The sequence below is a fragment of the Somniosus microcephalus genome, unplaced genomic scaffold (assembly GCF_052327205.1).
Source record: "Somniosus microcephalus isolate GS21.2 unplaced genomic scaffold, FLI_Smic_1.0 unresolved_chr5, whole genome shotgun sequence".
NCBI classification, from domain to species: Eukaryota; Metazoa; Chordata; class Chondrichthyes; order Squaliformes; family Somniosidae; genus Somniosus; species Somniosus microcephalus.
Genome location: NW_028225183.1, coordinates 11,585,740 through 11,603,560, shown reverse-complemented (window position 1 = coordinate 11,603,560; position 17,821 = coordinate 11,585,740). Strand labels below are relative to the sequence as shown.

Below are 17,821 nucleotides of genomic sequence, written 5' to 3'. Positions count from 1 at the left end.
ATGAAAGGCACTATAGAAATGAAAGTCATTCTTTGTTTCTTGGTAATGAAATCCCGAACTACCCTCTTGTGGAATATGTGTATCCGGTGTGAAACTATGCTTCAACAACACACAATCATCATTGAGTTCCCAAACTTGCACTGCACATGAAAATCCACGGGACCATTTCTCATTGTACTTTCCATTTATTTTACCACAGATTCACTAACAACACCAGTGATATCGCTTGATCAACCGACTGGGGTGTATGTAGCAGGAGAGACCGTCACCATTACCTGCACCATGACAGGAGATTATCGCAGTAAAATGTTCTACTTTTACAAAGTTAATCAATCGCTGTATACAGCTCAAGCCGTCATAAAGGACAACTTTGGAACACTCACGGTGACCAATGAAGACCAAGGAGGGCGGTACCAGTGCCAATATGCAACCTTCGTCAATGGAAGGTGGTTAGAATCTCATCGCAGCGAGCCTGTGACGGTGAATATAGCAGGTGAGTGACAGGGAGCAGAGATTTTTTCATGTATTTTTCATCACTCTTGGTATTTTTATAAAATCATGCTTTAATCACTGCAACAAAATGAATGGTTTAATATTAGTGGAGAGGAAGATAACTGAATGGGTTTTGATCTTATTGCTCAACTCTAGATAGGATGCCTGTAACACTGAGCCCTGCATTTACCCGCTGTGAATCTATTACCGGCAAAGCTCGTTACTGGAGATAAGGGGGTGAAAACCATCACAGGCAATAGCGATTGGGCCGCCCGTTTTATGCCCCGCCTGAGTTTGTTTTCAATGTGTGTAAATTAAATCGTGACCACCTGCTTCAAGGAGCCACCAAAGAAAAAATGCTTCCCTTGATTGGCACCTCATGCACCACATTAAACATTCACTTCCTCCACCACCGGTGTACCGTGGCTGCAGTGTGTACCATCTACAAGATGCATTGCAGCAACTCGCCAAATCTTCTTCAGCAGCAGCCTCTAAACACGCGACCTCTTCCATGTGTAAGGGCAGCAGGCGAATGGGAAGACCACCAGCACCATGTTCCCCTCCAAGTCACAAACCACCCTGACTTGGACATATATCGCTGTTCCTTCATCGTTAAATCTTAGAACTCACTGCATTGCTGTGCACTTTGACTGCACCGGCCTCACTTTGGTTCAATTAGAAGGCCACCCACCACCTGCTGAAAGGGAAACTAGTGATGACAGCAGCTGCCGGCCATGCCAGCGACTACCACAACAGTAATGATAACAATAATTGTGGTCCCACCAAAACAGCTCGATTATGTGAAATGTGTGACAGTTACAGCCTCGCTGGGATTGTGCTCTAACTGCCTTCGCTTGTTGGAGGTTTCATACTTGCACTGGCGCCGGTGCCTTTCACTCTTTCTGATCGAATCTTCACCTGGGCTAAATTATCTGCACTGGGTTTATCAAAGCAACCATTGCCTTGTTCCCGTCGTGTCCCAGAGTAAAATCTCCGATCTAAACCAGACTTTGGGCAGCGAACTCGAGCTACTTTAGGTTCTTTGGCTCTGCCATCTGATTTCGTACATTACAACAGCGACTACACGTCAAAAGTTGGAAGTTGGTGGTAAAGCGCATTGGGACGGCCCGTGGTCATGAAAGGCGTTATAGAAATACAAGTCTTTCTTTGTTTCTTTGTAATGAAATCCAAACTCCCCTTTTGTGGAATCCGATGTGAAACTGCGTTTCAACACAGCGTAATCATCATTGCGTTCCCAACCATGCATTGTTTAAATCCGCAGATCCATTTCTCATTGTAATTTCTATTAATTTAACCATAGATCCGCTAACAACACCAGTGACAGCTCTTGATCAACCGAGTGGGGTGTATGTTGTATGAGAAATGGTCACCATTACCTGCAGTACGACCAGAGATTTTCAAGATAAATCCTTCTATTTTAACAAAGATAATCAACGGCTGTACTCCGAGCAAATCGTCACAAAGGACAACATTGGATCATTTCCGCTCACCAGGAAAGACCAAGGAGGGGGGTACCAGTGCCGATATAGAACCTGCGTCAATGGAAGGCGGTTAGAATCTCATTGCAGCGAGCCTGTGACGGTCATTGTAGCAGGTGAGCGACAGGAAGCAGAGGATTTTCATATTTTTTCAAGCTTTTGGTCAGTTACAAAATCATGTTTTAATCATTGTATCAACATTAATGGTTTAATATTAAGAGAGAGGAAGATAACCGGATGTGTTTTGACATTATTGCTCAACTCTAGACAAGATTCATGCAAAGCAAGGCCCTGCATTTACCCGCTGTGCATCTGTTACCGGCGAAGGGCATTATTGGAGATAAGGCAGTGAAATTGGTCACGGGCGGTAGCGCAAAACGGACGATAGCGTTTCGACCGTCCATTGTATGCCCCGCCTGATAAAGTTCTCCATTTATTTATTTGAGTAAAATCGAATATTGACGACTTGTTTCAAGGATCCGCCTAAGAAAAAATGATCCCCTATATGTTTGAACTATCAAAGTTTAGTGCCACAAGTACAGCACGGCGCCAGGGATTTAACTCCACTGAGTGTAGCATCACCTCAAGAAGCTCCCCAGACTGACTGGCCTTGACACATTACAGGTTTCTCTGTCAGAGAAAAGAATCTGCGTGCCGAGACTTTCAAAATGATCCTGTTATGCGTGGTATTTTAATCTAATTTCCGTGTGGGGGTCCATATTTCTATTTGCATTACTTTTCGGCAGCACTTCGCAAACTCGGGACCTTCAGCACCCAGAAGGACAAGGGCAGCAGGTGCATGGGAACAACATCAACTCCAAGTTCCCCTCTTACATGTATATTGGCTTTGTGCTGAAACGAGTCCACCTGAAGATATTTCTTGCATTTATGCTTCCAGGCAGTCCATATCTTGCAAATTTTGTACATATACTAGCCTTGTCTGCCCTACTACAGTGCGTTGACATTTGGCGACCACTACCTGATCTTACAGAATAAATCTTCATTTAGAATGACACGGATTAATCAGTGCCAGTCAGCATGGGTTTGTTAAGGGAAGGTCCTGTCTGACTAACTTGATTACATTTTTGAGGGGGTAACAAGGAGGGTCGATGAGGCTAATGCGTTTCATGCAGTCAATATGGATTTTAGCAATGCATTTGATAAGGTCCCGCATGGCAGTCTGGTCAAGAAAGTAAAATCCCATGGGATCCAAGGCAAAGTAGCAAGTTGGATCCAAAATTGATCAGAGGCAGGAAACAAAGGATAATGGCCCAAGGGTGTTTTTGGGATTGCAAGGCTGTTCCCACTGGGGTTCTACAGGGCTCAGTACTGGTTCCTTTGCTTTTTGTGGTATATATCAATGATTTGGCCTTGAATGTAGGAAGTATGTTTAAGAAGTTTGCAGCTGATACAAAAATTGGCCGTGTGGATGATACTGAAGTAGGAAGCTGTAGACTGCAGGAAGGTATCAATGGACTGGTCAGGTGGGCAGAACAGTGGCAAATGGAAATCAATCTGCAGAAGTGTGACATAGTGCATTTGTGGAGGGCTGACAAAGCAAGGGAATTCACTATAAACGTTAGGACACAAAAGTGCAGACGATCAGAGGGACCATGGGGTGCATGTCCACAGATCGCTGAAGGTAGCAGGACAGGCTGATACGGTGGTTAAGAAGGCAAATGGCATACTTTCCTTTATTAGCCAAGGCATAGAATATAAGAGGAGGGAGGTTATGCTTGACCTGTATAAAACACTAGTTAGGCCGCAGCTAGAATATTGCATGCAGTTCTGTTCACCACATTACGTGAAGGATGTGATTGCACTAGAGGTGGTGCAGAGGAGAGTTACGAGGATGTTGCCCTAGCTGGGGAAAGAGTAAATAGTCTGGGGTGGTTTTCTTTGCAACAGAGGAGGCTGAAGGGAGACCCAATTGAGGTGTATAAAATTGTATGGGGCCTAGATAGAATGGATAGGAAAAATATATTATCCCTTAGAAGAAGGGTCGATAACCAGCGGACATTAAGGTAAAGTAATTGATCGGAGTTTTAGAGAGGATTTGAGAAGAATGTATTTCACCCAGAGGGTGCTGGGGATCTGGAACTCACTGCCTGAAAAGATGGTCGAGGCAGAGACCCTGATCACTTTTAAAAAGTACTTGGATATGCACTTGAAGTGCCATATCCTACAAGGCAACGGACCAAGTGATGGAAAGTGAGATTAGGGTGGATAGTTCTTTGTTGGCCGGCACGGGAAAGGTGGGCCTCTCTGTGCTATAAATTTCTATGCTTCTATGATCAACTCCAAGTTAGAGTCACAGAGTCATAGAGTTATACAGCACAGAAAGAGGCCCTTCGGCACATCGCTTCCGCACCGGCCATCACACTTCTGCAGATTGATTTCCATTTGCCACTGTTCTGCCCACCTGACCAGTCCATTGATATCTTCCTGCAGTCTACAGCTTCCTACATCAGTATCATCCACAGGGCCAATTTTTGTATCAGCTGCAAACTTCTTAAACATACTTCCTACATTCAATGCCAAATCATTGATATATACCACAAAAAGCAAAGGAACCAGTACTGAGCCCTGTAGAACCCCAGTGGGAACAGCCTTGCAATCCCTTGTTAGCCCTTCACAAATGCATTTGGTCCTAGCCTTGTATGTTATGGCATTTCAAGTGCTCATCCAAATGCTTCTTGAATGTAGTGAGGGTCCCTGCCTCTACCACTCTTTCAGGCAGTGAGTTCCAGATTCCAATCACCCTCTGGGTGAAATAGTTCTTCCTCAAATCCCCTCTAAACCTCCTGCCCCTTTCCTTGAATCTATGCCCTTTTGTTATTGACCCCTCTATCAAGGGAAAGAGTTCCTTTCTATCTACCCTATCTATGCCCCTCATAATTTTGTACACCTCAATCAGGTCCCCCCTTAGCCTTCTCTGCTCCAAGGAAAACCACTCCAGCCTGTCCAGTCTTTCCTCATAGCTGAAGCGTTCCAGCCCAGGTAACATCCTTGTGAATCTCCTCTGCTCCCTCTCCAATGCAGTCACATCCTTCCTAAAGTGTGGCGACCAGAACTGCGGACAGTATTCCAGCTGTGGCCTAACCAGCGTTTTGTACAGCTCCATCATAACCTCCCGGCTCTTATATTCTATGCCTCGGCTAATGAAGGCAAGTACCGATATGCCTTTTCAACTAACTTATCCACATGTTGTGCTGCCTTCAGGGATCTACGTACATGCACACCAAGGTCCCTCTGATCCTCTGTCTTTCCTAGGGACTTACCATTCATTGTTTATTCCCTTGCCTTGTTAGTCCCTCCAAAATGCATCACCTCACTGTTCCGCCCATCTAACAAACCCATCTATATCGTCCTGCAGACTGAGGCTACCCTCCTTGCTATTTACCACCCCACCAATTTTCTTTTCATCTGCGAACTTACTGATCATACCTTTTACATTCACATCCAAATCATTAATGTAGACCACAAACAACAAGGGACCCAGCACCGATCCCTGTGGTACCCCACTGGACAGAGGCTTCCAGTCACAAAATAACCTTCGACCATCACACTCTGCCTTCTGCCACTAAGCCAGTTTTGGATCCAATTTGCCAAGGCACCCTGGATCCCATGGGCTCTTACCTTCGTGACCAGTCTGCTATGCGGGACTTTATCGAAAGCCTTACAGAAATCCATGTATACCACATCCACTGCACTACCCTCATCCACACACCTAGTCACCCCCTCGAAAAATTCAATCAAATTGGTACGACATGATCTTCCCTTGACAAAGCCATGGTTAGTATCGCTGATTAATCCTTGCCTCTCCAAGTGGAGACTAATTCTGTCCCTCAGATATTTTTCCAATAATTTCCCTACCACTGATGTTAGGCTCACTGGCCTCTAATTCCCTGGTTTATCCCTACTGCCCTTCTTGAATAATGGTACTACGTTAGCTGTTCTCCAGTCTTCTGGCACATCCCCTGTGGCCAGAGAGGTTCTGAAGATTTCTGTCAGAGCCACTGCATTCTCCTCCTTTGCCTCACACACCAGCCTGGGATACATCTCGTCCGGGCCTGGGGATATATCTACTTTTAAGCCTACTAAAACCGCTAGTACATCCTCCCTCTCGATGCTAATATGTTGAAGTATATCATAGTCCCCCTGCCCGATTTCTACATTTTAATCGTCCTCCTCCATATTGAACACAGATGCAAAAAATTCATTTGAAACCCCATCCACATCTTCTGGCTCCACACACAGATTACCACTTTGGTCCCTAATGGGCCCTCCTCTTTCCCTAGTTATCCTCTTGCCCTTAATATACTTATTAAACACCTTAGGATTTTCCTTTATTTTGCTCACCAGTGTTATTTAATGATACCTCCTCGCTCTCCTAATCTCTTTTTAATATCCCCCTGCACTTTATATACTCCTCTAGGGCTTCCTCTGTCTTTAGTCCTTTGTATCTTCCAAAGACCCCCTTTTTATCCTAATCCATTCTCGTATTTCCCTTGACATCCAATGTTCCCTGGGCTTGTTGGTCCAACCCTTGACCTTTACGGGAACATGTTGCCATTGTACTCTCTCAATTTCCTTTCTGAAAGGCTCCCATTGCTCCGATGTGGATTTTCCTACAAATAGCTGATCCTGCCTTATCTTATTAAAATCGGCCATCCCCAATTTAGAACATTTATTTCCGGTCCATCTCTGTCCTTTTCCATGACTACCTTTTATCTCACCGAATTATCGTCACTGTCACCAAAGTGCTCACCCACTAACACTTCTACCACTTCCCCGGGCACATTCCCTAGAATTAGGTCCAGTACCGCCCCCTCTCTTGTAGGACTTTCTACATACTGGCTCAAAAAGCTCTCCTGGATGCACTTTAAGAATTCTGCACCCTCTAGGTCTTTCACACACTGACTATCCCAGTTAATATTGGGGAAGTTGAAATCCCCCACTATTATTACCCTATTATTTGCACATTTCTCTGAGATTTGCCTACATATCTGTTCCTCTATCTCCCCCTGACTGTTTGGGGGCCTATAGTACTCTCCCAGCAAAGTGCTTGCCCCCTTTTTTTTTTTAAGTTCTACCCATATGGCCTCATTAGAGGAACCTGTTAATATATCATCCCTCCTTACAGCCGTAATTGACAGCATAATAAATATTGCAGCACCCCCTCCTCTTTTACCCCCCCCCTGTTTCGCCTGAAGATTCTGTACCTCGGAATATTGAGCTGCCAGTCTTGCCCCTCCCGCAACCATGTCTCTGTGAGCAACAATATCCTACTCCCATGTGTTCATCAACAACTTCAGTTCATCCACCTTATTCGCAAGACTCCTTGCATTAAAATAAATGCCATCCAGTCTTGCACTACTCCCTTGTGCCATTACATATTTGCTCTTTCCTCCTATTCCTTTCATCACTAGCACGTGGCACCGGGAGTAATCTAGAGATTACAACCTTTAAGGTCCTGCTCTTTAATCTGCTACCTAGCTCCCTAAATTCTTGCTGCAGGACCTCATCCCTCTTCCTACCCATGTCGTTGGTCCCAATGTGAACCACGACCACTGACTGTTCACCCTCCCCCTTCAGAATGCCCTGCAGCCGTTCAGTGACACCCTTGACCCTGGCACCAGGGAGGCAACAAACCATCCTGGAGTCATGTCTATGGCCACAGAAACGCCTACCTGTTCCCCTTACGATAGAATCCACTACCACTATTGCGCTCCCACACTTTTTCCTCCCTTCCTGTGCAGCAGATGCACCCCAGTGCCAGGAAGTTGGCTGCTGCTGCCTTCCCCTGGTAAGTCATCCCCCTTAACAGTATCCAAATCGGTATACCTGTTTGAGAGGGGAATGGCCACAGGGGTCCCCTGCACTACCTGCCTTCTTCTACTGCTCTGCCTGATGGTCACCCATTTCCCTTCTGCCTGTGCAGCCCTTACCTGCGGTGTGACCAACTCACCAAACGTGTTATCCACGACCCTCTCAGCATCGCGAATGCTCCAAAACTCATCCATCTGCAGCTCCAGCGCCTCAATGCGGTCTGCTAGAAGCTGCAGCTGGATACATTTCCGGCACACATGGTCGTCAGGGACACCGGCAGTGTCCCTGTATTCCCACATAGCACAGGTGGAGCATAACACGGGGCTGGGCTGTCCTGGCATGACTAACCCTTTAATTAAATTAAATTAATTCAATACAACCAATTAAATATATACTCTAGGGCGCTTGTATGGCAGAAGTCCATCCTACACTACAGAGACCCTAGAAAATATAAGCCGCAGAATTGAAGTTACCTTACAGCTAACTGATATATTTAAGGGCCCTTGTTTATAAACAGTCCCCGCTACACCACAGGGACTTTAGAGACTATAACCCACAGAATTACGGTTTAAAAAGAGAGAAATACTCACCAACCAATCACTTACCTGCTTTCTGGTGACGTCATACATCGATTTCTTTTTACTTCTTTCCTTACCCCTGAGTTCCGAGATTGGAGACTGGTACGCCTTACCTGCTCTCTGGAGGCTTTTATACTCACCACTCTCCACTCAGCCCACGATCCCGCCGACTTGCGCTCTGCACTGATGTCTTACCTGGTCTCTGGAGCCTTTTATAATCACCGCTCACCGCTCAGCCCACGATCCCGCCGACTCGCACTCTGCACTGAGGCCTTACCTGGTCTCTGGAGCCTTTTACAATCACCGCTCACCACTCAGCCCGCGATCCCGCCGACTCGCACTCTGCACTGGGGCCTTATCTGGCCTCTGGAGCCTTTTATAATCACCGCTCACCGCTCAGCCCGCGATCCCGCCGACTCTCGCTCCGCACTGAAGCCTTACCTTGCTCTGCAGTCTTTTTAACTCAACGCTCACCGCTCAGCCCGCGATTCCCGCCGACTTTCGCTCTGCACTGAGGCCTTACCTGGTCTCTGGAGCCTTTTATACTCACCGCTCACCGCTCAGCCTGCGATTGCCGCCGACTCTCGCTCCGCACTGAGGCCTTACCTGGTCTCTGGATCCTTTAATACTCACCCCTCACTGCCCATGCCCGCGATTCCCGCCGACTGTCGCTCCACATAAACACCATGGCTACTAGAACAGGTCGGAGGCTATGAATTCTACAACGAAAAAATCACCGGCTGACTCCGCAATGCCTTCCCACCATCTACATGCACAAGTCAGGAGGTTGATGGAATACTTTCCACATGCAGGGATGAGAGCAGCTGCAACTAAGTAAGGTTGACACCATCCTGGACAAAGCAGCCCTATTCATTGGCATCCATCTGCAACCTTAAAAATGTATTCACTCCACCACCGGCGCTCAGTGGCTGCAGTGTGCACCACTTACAAGATGCACTGCAGCAACTCACCAAGGATTGTTCAGCAGCACCTCCCACACCCGCGAGCTCTCCCACCGAGAAGGGGAAGGGCAGCAGGCGCATGGGAGCTCCATCACCTCCAAGTTGCCCTCCAAGTTACATACAACCCTGAAGGGGAAAGTGCGGATGGACAGTCGTTGCCGACCATGCCAGTGACTACTACAACGGTAATGATAACAATAATTGCAGGCCCACCAAAACAGCTCGATTATGTGAAATGTGTGACCGTCACAGCCTCGCTGAGGCTGGTTTCTAACAGCCTTCCCTTGGCGGAGATTTCATACTTGCACAGGTACTGGCCGCAGTGCAGGTATAATGGAGAATTTCACTCTTTCTGATCGCATCTTCACCTGGAATAACTAGCAGCACTGGGCATTTCAAAGCAACCATTTCATTGTTCCGCTCGTATCCCAGATTAAAATCTCCGGCTTAAAACTGGACTTTGGAAAGAGAACTCGAGCTGATTTAGGTACCTTGGCACTGCCATTTAATTTCCTACATCACAACAGCGACTTCACTTCAAAAGTGAAGAATTGGCGGTAAAGCGCTTTGGGATGCTACGAGGTCAAAAAGGAGCTAGAGAAATGCAAGTTTTTCCTTCTTTGTAATCAAATCCCGATCTCCCCTTTTGTGGAATCTCTGTATCCAACGTGAAACTACATTTCAACACCGCACAATCATCATTGAGTTCCCAACCTTGCACTGTACATGAAAATCCGCAGAAACATTTCTCATTGTACTTTCCATTTATTTTAACACAGATTCGCTAACAACACCAGAGATAGCTCTTGATCAACCGACTGGGGTGTATGTAGAAGGAGAGACGGTCACCATTACCTGCAGCGTGACAAGAGATAATCAGGATAAAACCTTCTACTTTAACAAAGATAATCACAGGCTGTTCTCCAATCAAATCGTTACAAAGGACAACATTAGTACATTCCCGGTTACCAGTAAAGGACAAGGAGGGCGGTACCAGTGCCAATATGGAACCTCCATCAATGGAAGGTGGTCAGAATCTCTTCGCAGTGAGTCTGTGATGGTCACTGTAGCAGGTAGGTGACAGGGATCAGATGATTCTTCATATGTTTTTTTCATAGCTCTCGGTATTTTGAATAAAATCATGCTCTAATCACTGTAACAAAATGAGTGTTTTAATGTTAGGAGAGAGGGAGGAAATCGAATGCGCTTTCTCAACTCTAGATAATATTCATGTAATATTGGACCCTGCATTCACCCGCTGTGAATCCATTAATGGCAAAGGGCGTTACTGGAGATAAGGGGCAGAAAAGCGACACTGACGGTACTGCAGATTGGGCGAAATCGAATCGGTGGCCCGTTTCACACCTGCCTTAATTCTGATTCCATTGAAGGCAATGGAAACTAAAATCTGGCGATGTGTAAAGCGGGTTGGCGTCTGTTTTAGGCTACTGTACAAGACGAATTTATTCTCAACTGCATCTGAATTTTGTGAAATCAACACCGATAAAACATGAGCTCGCAGCCTGCGGCGACACTTGGAGGGTAATTTTAACCACATCCTCCAGGAGGGAAAGAAATGGATAGGGAGCTGCCTCCCGTTTTACTCTCCGCCAATGATACCCTCCATTGTCTTGAATGGAGTGTAATGTGGTGCCAGATTACAATTGCCAGTGTAACTCAGTACTGAGGGAATGCTGTGTTATGGAGCTGAGAGAGCTGAAACTTTGCAAAGTGAATTCCTGACCTTCTGACAGGGGGACAGAAGGCTGTGTCTTGTCATCAGACAATCTATGACCCTGATTTCCAGCTTTACTCCCTAAATCTCTGCATCTACCACAGGGAAATGTTTAATGTCAAATGGCATCATTCTTACATAATTTTAACTCCACTGTGTGTATATTCACCTCAAAAGGCACCACCAGACTGGTTGGCCTTGTCAGATTAAAGATTCTCAGTCAGATAACCGAAACTGCGGAACGAGATTTTCAATATCATCCTGATATGTGAAATATTTTCATTATCTACATTTCCATATCTGTCATTGGATTGCATTTCGACTACACCTCTCAAACCCGTGACCTCCACCATCATAAAAGATTTTGACAGTAGTTGCATGGGAACAGCATCAACTCCCAGTTCCACTCAAAGCCACACACCTTCCTGACTTGGAAATATATTTCGTGTTCCTTCATCATCGCTCGGTCAAATCCCTGGAAGTCTGTAGCGAACAGCATTGTGGGAGCAAAAGTGGGTTCAAAAAGACGGCCGACCGCCATCCTCTTAATGGCAACTGGGGTTGGGCACTAAATTCCGGCCTTGCCAGCGACGCCCACATCCTAGAGCCCAAGTTATGGCTGGACTAAATTAGCAGAAATGTTAATTTCAAACCAACGCCATCCCCTTCTCCAGATATCACGGAAGGAAATTTCAGTGATAAGCCAAGGTTTTGGGACTAGACCCCCAGCTGGTTTATTTTCTGTCCAATTCTGTTTGAAACCATCAATTCCACTTTTGTAGAATCTCAGTCGCCGATGCAAACATTCCCCATTAATATGTTACAATCGTTACTGAGTTACCACTCTTTCATGGCACAAGATAATGCAGAAATCCATTTCTGTTGTTCTTTCCATTTATTTTACCACAGAACCGTTAACACCGCCAGTGATATCACTTGATCAACCGGCTGGGGTGTACTCAGAGGGAGAGATGGTCAACATTACCTGCACGGTAGACAGAGAGAATCATGGTCAAATCTACTTTTACAAAGAAAACCAACGGCTGAACACTTCTCAAATCGTCACAAAGGACAATATTGGAACATTCTTGGTTAACGGGACAAACCAAGCAGGGCGGTACCGATGCCTATATAGAATCTCTGTCAATAGCAGGTGGTTATGGTCCCAGATCAGTGACGCAGTGACGGTCACTATAGCAGGTCAGTGAAGAGGAATAACGATTGTTAATACTTCTAATCAACGGTATTGGTATTTTACTAAAAATTCGAAGCAGTTTAAATGATAATTGTTTATATATTTCACATAGAGGCTCCCTGCGCTCCGTTATTAATAGTGTCTTTGAAAAATGGGGTAAACATTCGGCATTTACTGTTGTGGAAATGGAGCATTGTTGCATTACATATTATGACATAGGATTTACCATACAGGAACAGACCATTTGGCCCAGCTGGTGTAAGCCGGTACTTAAGCTCCACACGAGCCTGCTACCACACTAATTCATCTCATCCTATCTATATATTATTCCAGTCCCTTCACCCTCATGTGTGTATCGAGTGACTCCTAGATGTATCCAAATTATTCACCTCAACCACTCCAAGTGGAAGCGATATACATACTCTCGCCACCATCTGGGATTTACTAGTGACTATCTGATATTCAAGGCCCCCAGATTGGGACTCCCACACAAGTGGAAACATTTTCACTAAGTCTAGCCTACCAAATCCTTTCATAATCTTAAAGATCTCCATCAGGTCACCTCTCAGCCTTCTGTTTTCCAGTGAAAAGTTCCACAGTCTGTTCAGCATTTACTGATAGTTTTAAACTCTGAATTTTTGGTCATCCTTGAAAATCATTTTTTGCACTTTCTCCTTTGCCTCTCTAACATTTTAATAATATGGAGACCAGAACTGTGCAGAATACTCCACATGCCTAACCATTTTCTGCAGGCTGTGGGGTATTATTGCACTATCTATGTTCCAGATTTCCAATTTCACCCCAACATGTCTGACCTGTCTGAGCGATTTGGTTAACACCACAAACCACGGAGAGCGGTAGCAATGCCAATATAGATCCTCCGTCAATAGCAAGTGGATAGAATTGACGGTCACAATAGCTGCTGAGTGAAAGGAGCAGAGATTTTGAATATGTATATTCAACTCTCTTAGTATATACAGAAACCATCCGTTTTTAAACATACCATTGCTTAATATTCACAGAGAGGGTGTCTGTGCTCAGCTCAGGTCTTTTACCATTGAACCTGAACACACAGGCTGAAGCTTTACTGTCAGCGACACCATTAATCACAGAATCGCAGGGCACAGAAGGAGGCCATTCGGTCCATCGTGCCTGTGTCTGCTCTGAAAGAGCTGTCCAATCAGTCCCTTTGCCTTAGCTTTGGAATCCTTCCCAATATGTGATGCCCCGAATTAGACACAATACTCCGGCTGGGATTTAACCATTGAGGTAGAAAGGTTTATCACAACGTCCTTACTTTTGTATTCTGTTCCTCTATTGATAGAGCATTTCAACAGACTTCTCAATCATTATCGCTACCTTCAAAGATTGTTTACATAGACAATAGGTTTCTCGCTTCCTCCATCCCAATTAATATTATACCTTGTAGGTTATATTGTCTCTCCTCATGCTTCCTACCAAAAATCTTCACTTCATATTTCTCTGTGTTAAATTTAGTCTGCAATGATTCTCCCCATTTCAAAACCCTGACTATGCCCAGCTCATGTGTTTTTTTTTATCATTCTCACATCTATCTATCTTTACGAGTTTGTGTGACATGCAAACATTGAAATTATACACTGTATACACAAGTCCAGACCATTAATACTTTGGATCCATAAAGTAAGTCTGTATTACATTGTGAATCGATTGTTAATACTTGTTCCTTTTGAAATACAGGTCTACCCAAACCAAATATATCAGTGGACTCCAGTGTTGCTGTGAATGGTGGAAATGTTATCTTTATCTGTACAATCTCCTGGGACATTCCTGGCTTTACATTTTACTTATACAGGCACGGAAAAAATAATTACTCAGGTGTCCAGCCTGCGGCTATAGGGAGCAATTCTGTCACTTTCACTATCAATAATATAGATCATGCCGAAGGAGGAAATTTCAGCTGCCTGTATGAGGGGAGTGTGGAGGGGAGACAGCTAACATCGGCTCTGAGTGACCCGGTACTTATAACTGTAAGAGGTCAGTGAGATTCACATATTCACTCTGTTCATTTCTTTTCCATTTAGGCTGAATCAGTTGTTTTATTTGTTGATTGCAGAAGAAATAAATGAATTTATCACTGAATGAATGACTAATGTATGATTAAAATAGTTAGGAATGCAATGGATCAATGAAGCAATTAGTGAATCAATCAGTCATACTTGACTATGTTGCCATTGACTTTAGAAGTATCCAATGATATGATGAGTTGCAGGATTGAAAGAATTTTTCTCATCCTGTCATTGCGATTTTCCCAGTAACACACCAGGCTGATGCTTGTCCTATAGATTTGAAGCTTCTTCCTAATGTGCTTGAGAGGGGCATATATTTAATTGCCGTTAAATGTATTTGGAAGTGAACCACCCTTGCCCAGAACCACTGTGCAAAAATCAGACATACGAGACTTTAAGGAAATTGTTTCTGCATTTAATTTGGTAGTTGTTGTTACAATTTCTCTTGGAATATTTCGCTGAAAAACAGCATAACAGTTATCCAGTTAACACAGGAAACATTGATGGAGATGTTACAGCTATTTTACAAGTTTAATATTACCGCCAGGTAAACGCTCAATTTGAGATGATCCTCACTCTCGCTATTTGCACAAAATTATCCCAAACTCAGAACCCTCTAACGAAAATGCAATTAATTTAGCAGTTACCATTAGATTCCTCCTATGCATGTTTCAATCCTATCCACAAACTACCCCATAGTATCCACAATGTAATGGTAAATAATGCACGGCTCTGCCTTCCCTTGTAATGATCAGTTTATTCCCATTACAGACAGAGAGGGACGGGCAAACTCACACGTAACTCACTCTCACACACACATCCCCACTCAAAGACACTCACACACAACATACACACACCCTCACTCATACACACACACTTACACACACACTCAAACCCACACGCAACCATACACTCACACACACACTCACACACACACACACACACACACACACACAAAATACACACACATTCACTCACACACATTCAGATTCACACAAACCCACACACATTCTAAAACAGACACTCAGAAACACTCAGATACTCACACACACTCAGGCAAACTCTCACTCACATACTCACACACACAAGCACACACAATACAATCATAAACAGACATCATGCATACACACAAATTTTCACGCACACATACACACACACACAAACATACACAAAAACACACACACACACACACTCATACACACATACACACACTCACACACAATAACACTCACTCACAAACACACACTCACAAAAAGACACACACGCAAAAATATATACACACACACACACACACACAAACTCACTCACACACACATAAACTCACATACAAACACTGAGACATAAACGCACACAACATTCCGCTCTTTCCATATTGTATTCCGCCTGAGATTCCTGTTCATTAGATGTAGGAATCAACTTAAATAAACTAGCATTTTTGGGAATATAACTTTCCTCATCCCATGATTACTCTTCTGCCTAATGCATGCCAGTGATGTTGTTCTGCTGGAAATATCCTCCAACCTGGTTCAAAAGTCTTTCACCCTGGACATGGTCATAAAGTTGATTTTAACAATTGATTAAATCAACCAAGTAATGAAGTAATCAATCTTAATCGGCAGCAGCTATTGCCGGTACAAATAGGCAGAATCCAGTAATTTAGATACCTACAGGGACTTCAACAACAACAACTTGTATTGATATGGTGCCTTTAACTAGTAACACGTACCAAGGCGCTTCAGAAGAACATTTAGCCACATAAGGAGAACGTCGGCAGATGGCCAACAGCCTGGTCAAATAGGTAGGTTTTAATCAGCGTCTGAAATTGAGGAAAGAGTGGTAGAGAGTCAGAGAGGATTACTGAGGGAATTCCAAAGCTTAGGGCACAGGCTGCTGAAGGCACGGCCCCCAATGGTGCAGCGAATAAAATCAAAGATGCAAATGACGTCAGAATTGGAGGCGGGCCCAGATTTCGGATGGTTGGAGGGAAGAAGGAGCAGGTTACAGAGATAGGGTGATGCGAGGTCCATGGAGGGATTTGAAGACGAGAATGAGAATTGTAGGTCTGGAGGAGTTTACATGGATAAGGAGGGGGCGAGGGCCTTGGAGCGATTTAAACTGGAGAGTGAGAATATTACGGCTGGAGGGGGTTACAGAGGTGGGAAGGGGGCAATGTCCATGCAGAGATTTCAAGATGAGAATGTGAATTTTAGGGCTGGAGGAGGTTACAGAGAGAGAGAGAGAGGGGCGAGGTCCATGGAGGGATTTCAAGACGAGAATGAGAATTGTAGGGCTGGAGGAGGAAACAGAGATATGGAGGGCGAGAGGTCCATGGAGTGATTTGAAGAGTACGATGAGAATTGTAGGGCTGGTGGAGGTTGCAGAGATAGGAAGGGGGTAAGAGCCATGGAATGATTTGAAACCAGGAATGTGCGTTTGCAAATTAGGGCTTTGTCGGAACGGGAGCAAATGGGAATCAGTGAGCACAGGGGTGAGTTAGGATATGGGTAGCGGAGTTTTGGTTGAGCTCAAGTTGAGGTAGGGTGAATAACACAGAGAAACGTAGGGCGATTACATTCATCCCAGTGTGATTCTGTCCCTGATCATTAATGCTGAATGAGAATATCATGATTGTTCCGTACTTGCCAATCAAAGGTTAGAAAGGATTACAGAGTGACCCTGTAGTTGTGTTTGCAGTGGAAACGGGAGAATTTCCCATTATCATTCTCTCTTTCTATAATCTTCTAGGATCTTCCTTAACATCTTATTCAATCCCAATTCGTTTGTGCCTCGCCGCATTTATCCTGTGTTGGACTCTGATTATACTGAGAATAGAGTGCAAACCGATAAATGCAAAGAAACATCGTGACGGAACGTGTAAAGGATTGCTGATTCCCCGCAATATTTCGTTCCAGATTAAAGTCAGAAAGGAAGAGATTTTGCTTTTCACACCGTGCTGTAAATAAGTATTAACTTTAACATTATTAAATGTCCACACTACTACTAAAGTTTGTTGCAATGTGGAAACTGAAGGGCCTTATAATAATCCTCTTCGACAAAAATGTGCAGTTTATTTACTCACTCTTTGACAGTGCAAGAAAAGTGGTGATAAAGACAACAAGGTGGTGACGGTTGGCGGGAACTTAACAAAAAGTGGTGGAGTTGTAAATAACTAGCAAAATAAATGCTTTCAGATTGGTCATTTGCATTTTCCTTTAAATTGTCTACACCGATTATATCTATATCAAAATATCCTTCAGTTTATTGATATTTACCAGTTTTAATAGCAAGCTATGAGAGAACTTTGAGAGCTTACACTTCAGCCCCATTGCCACCAATCAGAATGTTCTATGCTTCCTGTTACATCTATTTGCAAAATTATGCTAAACTCATTTCAACCCTGTTAAATGTTTGGAACACCAGTTATTCACAATGCACTGTTTAAAAGGTAATAACATCTTCGTCACGCAAACAGACTCAACA

General features: G+C 44.3%; 1 pseudogene; it reads left to right on the top strand.

Annotated features, from left to right (window-relative positions):
• The first annotated feature begins 282 nt into the window (after positions 1–282).
• LOC147087517 (Fc receptor-like protein 5) overlaps positions 283–17,821 on the top strand; it is a 35,346-nt pseudogene continuing 17,807 nt past the window's right edge.